The sequence below is a fragment of the Muscardinus avellanarius genome, assembly GCF_963383645.1.
Source record: "Muscardinus avellanarius genome assembly, chromosome: 10".
Taxonomy (NCBI): domain Eukaryota; kingdom Metazoa; phylum Chordata; class Mammalia; order Rodentia; family Gliridae; genus Muscardinus; species Muscardinus avellanarius.
In genome coordinates this window covers 89,011,970-89,020,352 of record NC_137796.1, presented here as the reverse complement: position 1 = coordinate 89,020,352, position 8,383 = coordinate 89,011,970, and positions in this window count along the sequence as shown.

The window sequence follows — 8,383 nt, the reverse complement described above, 5'->3', positions numbered from 1 at the left end:
AATGGTGATCATGGAAGCTCATGTGGACGTGGGGCTTCCCCTCTCGGCCTTATTCCCTGAGTGGCCAGGAGTAGACTGCCCACTCTGGCCAATCCTGGACAGGCAGCAGGAGCAAGCAGCAGACCTCTCATTGGAAGCTACTCAAACTTGAGTGTTGTTACAACAGCATACCCCAGCCTACCCTGACTCCTGCAGAAGCTATGAACTTCTAGAGACCTAGAAGAGATGGCAAAGAGCAGCTATTGCTAAGACAACCTCAGGCTCTTTGATGTGTGCACGCCTGTAATCCTAGCCATCCCAGAGGCTGAGGGAGGGGGCTCACAAGTTCCAGGATGGCCTGGGCAACTTACTTTTATTATTTATTTTTAAATTTTGAGACCCTGTCCAATTTTAAAGGTTGGGGATATGGCTCAGTAACAGAGTCTCTAGATTTAATCCCTAAAAGGGGGGGGGGGGCGGCTAGGCCTCGGGATGAATTGGCCACTCCATCTCCTGAATTCAGTGCACACATTCCAGAATAGCAGACAGTTCTAAAGAAGGCAGGTACCCTCCTTTCCTTTCAGTAGCTCCCTCCCCCTGGAAAACCTCATGGCATGACCTGTTTCTGAAATTGGTCTATGGCTCCGCACCCTCTGTGATTTCCTATGTGGATTCACATGGGAAACCACCACTACTGAATGGCCTTGAGCCACCTTTTCAAAGGTTCTTTTTGTGTGTGTGTGTGGTACTTGGGGTGGAACCCAGGATTTTTCTACCTCTGGGCTACACTCCCAGATCAGGTTCGTGGCCAGCCTCAGCTACTTAGTGAGGCAAGTATTCCAGTGAGGCAATTCCTTAAGCAAATTCAATCCCCAGTACTGCCAAAAATAAATAAATAAATAAATAAATAAAATAATTTTCTGCATTACTGTTGATTGAACTCAGGGGCATTCTACCTCCGAGCTACACCCCACCCCTATTTTTTAGTCTTTATATTTAAACAGGGTCTCACTAAGTTGGGGAGGACCTCGCTAAGTAGCTAAGGCTGGCTGAGAACTTTCGATCCTCCTGTCTCAGACTCCCAAGGATTACAAGCATGGACCACCATGCCTGGCTGCAAGCATCATTTTTATACAAAGGAGACAGTGCTCATCAGTGCTCTGTCCCAGTTCACTTATGTTTCAGAAGGTCTAAATGTTGTATTTATATTTTATTTATTTATTATTTTTGTGGCACTGGAGATGGAACCCAGGGACATTCTACCTCCAAGTTACATCCCCAGTCCTATTTTTTATTCTTTTGCTTTGAAACAAGGTCTTTCACTAAGTTGCAGAGGGCCTATGTAGCTGATACTGACTGTGAACCTTCAATCCTCCTGTCTCAGCCTCCCAAGTTCTGTGTGCACCATTATTCCTGGCTGTTGTCATGATATTTTAGTGTCAATGTGAATTGATTATAGTGTTTTCAAGCCATGTTTTTGACAAGGAAGCTCACAAATAATAACTACTCATTGTAAAAATTTTATGTCCCAGTATCTTTTTTTCCTTTATTTTCCTCCTGTGGTCCTGTGGATGGAACCCTGGGGCACTGTACCTCCGAGCTACACCCTCAACTCTTTTGTGTGTGTGTGTGTGTGTGTGTGTCTGGTACTGGGGGTGGAATCCAGGGGCTTTCTACCTCTGGGCTATATTTGGAAACAGTCTCACTAAGTTGCTGAGAGCATCACTAAGTAGCTAAGGCTGGCTTTGAACCTGTGTGATCCTCCAGTCTCAGCCTCCCAAGCGCAGGGATTCCAAGCGTGTACCACCATGCCCAGCTTAACCCTATTTTTAGCCTTTTTATTATTGAAACAGGGTCTCACTGAGTTTTGAATGGCCTCGCTAAGTAACTGAGGCTGTCCGTGAACCGTGATCCTCCGTTCTCAGCCTCCTGAATGCTGGGATTCCAAGCATGAGCCATCACACCCAGCTCTTTATTCTTTTTTTTGGAGCTAGGGATTGAACTGAGGGCCTCACTCATGCTAGTCCTTCCTGTATTTTTTGTGTATGTGTGTGTGTGTGTGTGTGTGTGTGTGTGTGTGTGTGTGATACTAGAGAAAGAACCCAAGGGTGCATTACCTCTGAGGCATATCCTCAGATCTATTTTTTTTAATTTATCATTTTTTTTTTGCGGGTCTGGGGATAAAACCCAGGGGCATTCGACCTCTGAGCTACACCCCCTGCCCTATTTTTTATTCTTTATTTTGAAACTGGGTCTCACTGAGTTGTAGAGGGTCTCACTAAGTAGCTGAGGCTGTCTGTGAACCGCGATCCTCAGGTCTCAGCCTCCCAAATGCTGGGATTACAAGCATGCACCACCACGCCCGGCCCTCAGATCTATTTTAATTTTTTCTTTGAAACAAGATCTTGCTAAATTACCATGCACTGGTCTCAAACCTGAGACCTTCCTAGTTTAGCTCCCCAAGTATTGGGATTATGCACAGCTCTTCCTGTATTTTTATATGCAATCTCACACTGTCATTTCTCTACCCACCCAGGTGCAGCGCTCAGCACTGAAGGGTTATACACAATATAAGAAATGGAGTTGGATCTAGATATACTCATCCTGGCTGTGTCTCAGTTGATGGGGTAGGGCCCACACAGCTTATATGAAATTGCTGGGGCTGAGCCGAGCATGGCAGCACTTGTTTGTAATCCCAGTATTTCCCAAGCTGAGGCAGAAGGATCACAGGTTTGAGGCCAGCCTCAGTAACTTAGTGAGGCCCTCTGCAACTTAGACCTTGTTTTCAAATAAAAAGAATAAAGCCAGGCGTGGTGGCGCATGCTTGTAATCCCAGTATTTGGGAGGCTGAGACAGGAGGATCGCGGTTCGCAGACAGCCTCAGCTACTTAGGCCATTTGCAACTCAGTGAGACCCTGTTTCAAAACAAAGAAAAGAAAATAGGGCTGGGGTTATAGCTTGGAGATAGACTGTCCCTAGGTTCCATCCAGTAAATAAATAAATAAATAAATAAATAAATAAATAAATAAATAAAATAGCTGAGTGTGGTGGCACACGCTTGTAATTCCAGCTTTCAGGAGGCTGATTCCATCCCCAGTACTGCAAAAAAAAAAAAAAAAAAAAAAAGGATCTCAAGCCAGTCATGATGGTATACACATTTATAATCCCACAGTACTTGGGAGGCTGAGACAGGAGGGTTGCGGTTCGCACCCAGCCTCAGCTACTTAGTTGAGGGAATAAAGCCGGGCAAAATGGTGCACACTTGTAATCCTAGCATTTGTGAGGCTGAGACCAGAGGATCACGGTTTGTGGACAGCCTCAGCTACTCAGGCCCTTCGCAACTCTTTGAGATCCTGTTTCAGAAATAATAAAAAAAAACTAGCTGGGCGTGGTGGCGCATGCTTGTAATTCCTGCGCTTGGGAGGCGGAGACAGGAGGATCGTGCAGGTTCGAAGCCAGCCGCGTGCTGGCTTAGGAGACCCTGTTTCCAAATAAAAATGTAAAAATAGGTCTGGGAGTGTAGCCCGGAGGTAGAAGGGCTTCCAGGAACCCCAGTACCACACACACACACACACGCACACAAAAAAAAAAAAAAAAAAAAAAAAGGAGACTTCCGGGAAGATGGTGACCGAGAAAAGCGGGGCTTAAGAGTCCCGCTAACAACCAATCTCCATTACCACAAAAAGAGCGCCTTTCATAGCCAGAAAACACCATCACCAGAAAAACAAAAAAACCACCAGGCTCCAGAGAGAAAGCGGACTGAGAACAGAGCTCAGGGCCACAGAGGAGACACACGCGCCCGAGGACGCGGCAGCAGCGCCATACTGCCGGCGGCAGCGACGAACTCAACGGACGGCTACAGCAAGCCGAGGTGAGCCGATGCGGAACAGCCAGGCGGGATCTTTCGGCGCAGACAGCATTTAAAGCTCCCAGTGGCTGAGCTCAGCACACGCTGCAGGGATTCAGAGTGGAAATCAAAACCAGAGAAGAAAAAACACGCCAGCCTCATGGCCGAGGGCGTGGCAGAGGCACCATATTGCCACCGGCGGCGGCAGCAGCAGTGAATTCACCGAGTCCAGTACAGCTACATCTACGTACTCAAGAACAGTGAGTCAAATTGCGGGCCACAGAGGAGAAATCCCAGTATTGTGCCTCCTGGGACTTGACCCAGTGAGGGAGTGGTGGTGGCAGAGATATCACACCATAGGAGAGCGTGCAACCTGGCACCCCCCATAGTTTAAAGCAGCCTCTATCGACTCCCTGGGTCGGAGACTCTGTGATACAACCCAGTAAAGGAGTAGTAGGGTCTGAGATAATACAGACTCGAGATCCAGAGCACCTTAAGTGAAGCCATAGTGACCCAAGGGAAGAACCCAGAGAAGGCACAAACCTCCGAAATCATGGGAAAGAAGAATAACACTGGAGTAATGAATGTGCACAACCCCACAACATTAGAACCTGATAAAACAGAAAATCAGAGATTTCTAGAAGATCAAATCAGGAAAATAACTGTAGAAATAATAGAGGTGCTTCGAAAAGAACTCAGAGAGAGCCAAAAAGAGATAAAGGATGCAATTAATGAAGTAAAGGCCTCAATTCAAAGCACAAACAACCGATTAGACCACATGGAGAACAGAATCTCACTCTTAGAAGATGAGCAATCCAAAAATGAATGCATAGTTTCTAATCTAGAAAAAGATATCCAACAGCTGGAATCTGACATTGAAGAAATATGGGCCCATCTTAAGAGAGCTAACCTAAGAATAATTGGAATAGAGGAGGGAAAAGAAAGTGATACCAAAGGGATCAACAATCTCTTCAAGGAAGTAATAGCAGAAAATTTTCCAAATATAGAACAAGAGGTTGATACACAGATCCAGGAAACTTATAGAACTCCCTTTAGACAGGATCCGAGAAGAGGATCCCCACGCCATATAATTGTCAAAATGACCAATGTGGAAGCCAAGCAGAGAATCTTAAAGGCAACAAAAACAAAGGGCCAAGTGACATTCAGAGGCAAACCAATTAGAATCACTCCAGACTTCCCAAACCAAGTCATGAGAGCCAGAAGGGCTTGGAGTAACATATTCCAAACTCTGAAAGAAAACAACTTCCAGCCAAAAATTTCCTATCCAGCAAAACTTTCTATCAAATTAGATGGAGAAATAAGAAGCTTCCATGACAAACAGAAACTGAAGGAATTTATGTCTTCAAAACCAGCGCTAGAGAAAATACTCAAAGAGATTAACTACAAAGAGGAAATAGGTAACACTCACCAGAACCAGAGAAACAAGAGTTTCCATCCAACAGACAACTAAGATTGATTATCTGTGGAGATTCATTATTTATGTTAGTCTTTTACCTATCTCTAAATTGTATTGTTTGCCTTTATTGTTGTTAATTTTTAGGATTTCTAGTTGGAATATTAATATACCTTCAGATATAGCATTTGGAAATATTTTATCCAATTCTATTAGTAACTGTTAACTCTGTTTACATTGTCTTTGGATATACAATATTTTCTTTTATTTTTTAGGGAGTTTGTATATTCTTCTGTTGCCTGTGCCATTGAAATCATATCCAAGAAATCACTGCCAATTTCAATGTTGTGAGGTTTTATGACCCAGATTTTCTCCTAAAAGTTTATAGTCTTAAGATTTATATTTAGGTCTTTTATCTAGTTTGAGTTAATACTTGTATGTGGGATTAGGTAAGGGTCCAATTTTATTCTTTTCCATGTAATTATTATTTTTCAACAATATTTAGTTAAAAGATTATTAATTTCCACCACCAAATCTTCGTGGAAACCTTGTCAAAAATAACTTGACAATATAGGGAAGAAGTTAGCTCTAGGCTTGTATTTAACTCCAATGGTCTATATATCTGCCTTTAGAACAGTACTACACTGTTTCAGTTATTGTAGCTTTATATGGTTTGGAATCAGAAAATATACATCTTCTAGCTTTGTTTTTGCTTCGAGATTGTTTTGGGTATCTAGAGTCCATATTCCATATCAGGATAGATTTTTTTCTGAAAAATAAATATATGAAAGTTTCACCTAAAAAAAAAGAAAAAAATATTCTCTGGTAAGAAAGAAAGCAAAAAGAAATATTGAAATGTTATATTTAAGTCATCAAAAGCTTGGTATCAGACAAATGAAACTGTTATGTGAGATTATCATTTTTAATTTTGGATAAATTGCTATAATACTAGATGTCAACCACTAAGCCAAGCATGGGAGGGAGGGATGGGGAGAGAATGGGGTGGGGATCGGGTGGGGGTTGACTGGGCGATGTGTGCATGTATGTCTACAAAAGTTTGTATCCCACTATGATGTATGAATACAGTGCACCAATAAAATAAAATTAAAAAAAAAAATTAAAAACTAAAAAATAGGGCAGGGGGTGTGTAGCTCAGAGGTGCAATGCCCTTGGGATCCACTCTTAGTAGCACAAAATAAATAAATAAATAAAAAGAGAGGATATAGGAGGGCTGGGGTGTAGCTTGGAGGTAGAATGCCCTGGGTTCAATCCCCAGTATAACACACACACACACACACACACACACACACACACACACACGGCCTCACTAAGTAGCTGAGGCTGGGCCTGAACCTGTGATCCTAGTGTTTCAGCCTCTCCAGTACTGGAAGGATTACAAGCATGTGTCACCACACCTAACTCCCATTTTATTTTGAAATAGGGTCTCACTAAATTGCATATGGCCTCACTAAGTAGCTTCCCAAATGCTGGGATTACAAGTGTGTGCCACCTCTCCCGGTGGTTTTTTTCGTACTGGGGATGGAACCCAGAGGCATTCTACGTCTGAGCTACACTCCCAGTTCTATTTTTTTATTCTTTATTTTGAAAAAAGGTCTCACTAAATTGCCGAGGGCATCACTAAATAGCTGAGGCTGTCCTCAAACTGTGATCCTCCTGCCTCAGCCTCCCAAGTACTAGGATTACAAGCATATGCCACCATGCCTGGCTTTCAATTTTTTAAAATTTCAAAACAGGGTATCACTAAGTTGTAGAGGGCCTCACAAGCAGCTGAGACTGGCTGCGAACCTATGATCCTCCTGTCTCAGCCTCCCAAGTACTGGGATTACAAATGTGTAACACCACGCCCACCTCCTAATTTTTATTCTTTATTTTTGAAACAGGACCTCAGTAAGTTGTGGTGGGTTTCACTAAATAGCTGAGGCTGGCTGTGAACCTTTGACCCTCATGTTTCAGCCTCCCAAATACTGGGATTACAAGCGTGCTTCACCACACCTAGCTGTAGTAGTTTTCAGCATGATTTCTGGACTATGGGTTTGAATTCTGACACTACCACTTATCATTTTTCTAGTTGAGGGTCCATTTCCCTCCATCTGTAAAATGAGATTCTGCCTTATCTAATTCTTATGAGGAGCAAATGAGATTCTGAGAGATTCTGAAAGCACTTAGTAGCATCTGAGGTGAATTCCTCATCAAAGCTTACAATGGAGCAGACAATGACTGAATCTCAATGGGGAATGGCAGGAAGGCTTTATTGGGACGGTGGTATTTAAATAGAAACCTGAAGAATAAACAGTTAACTGGATGCGGTGGGATGGGAGGTGGGGAAGCGCATATCCTGCTCTGGGAGCAGCACTTGAGAAAGCCCTGTAGCAATCCTACAAGCTAAAGTTAAAGTAATGAGGACAAAGAGGTGAGTGTCAATTTTCTGGGAGCCCAGGGTTTCCTGATGTCTGAGGGTGTGAGCTGTACGGAGCCTGAGATCAATTTAAAGCTTGTCCATACAAACTTGAGACTTCCCAAGTACGTTGGCCGGGGTTAACTTCCCCCGACAGAAAAACCACACCCACCAGGTCTTCCGCAAGGCCCCCAAACACAGAAGAGAGGGGAAGCACTTGGGGGCTGGCTTGGGGTCAGCAGCGAGCAGTTTTCCAGGTGGAGGAGGAAGCTCTAGAAGGCAGGTAAGATGGCACAGAGATGGGAAGCAAGCAGTCCCACTTGCTTTGGCAGCTGAAGGTCCAGGGGAGGCCTCCAAGGCTGCCTGGAAATCAGGCAGTGCATTTAGACTGGGCAGCGTGCTGTGCCTATAATTTCAGGTTGAGGAATTTTAGTGTATAGGAGCGCAGTTAAATGGAGAATGGGCGCCCCCTGGGAGCAGTGCTTGGTAGTGGATGCTGGAGGACCTAGATGAGGAGGGGCGGGCTGGGGGGCGACTCAAGATGGGGGCAGCCTTCCCGTCACAGTTTTCTTCTCACAGAGGCTAACTGTCCGGCATGATGGATTCCAGGGCTCCCAGAATGGCTGGGCTGGAAGGGACCTCGAAAAAGGAACTACCATCACGTGCCCTGGGCCCGAGCTGGGCACTTTCCTGAACATTGTCTTGTTAACACTCCTAACTCTGCCTC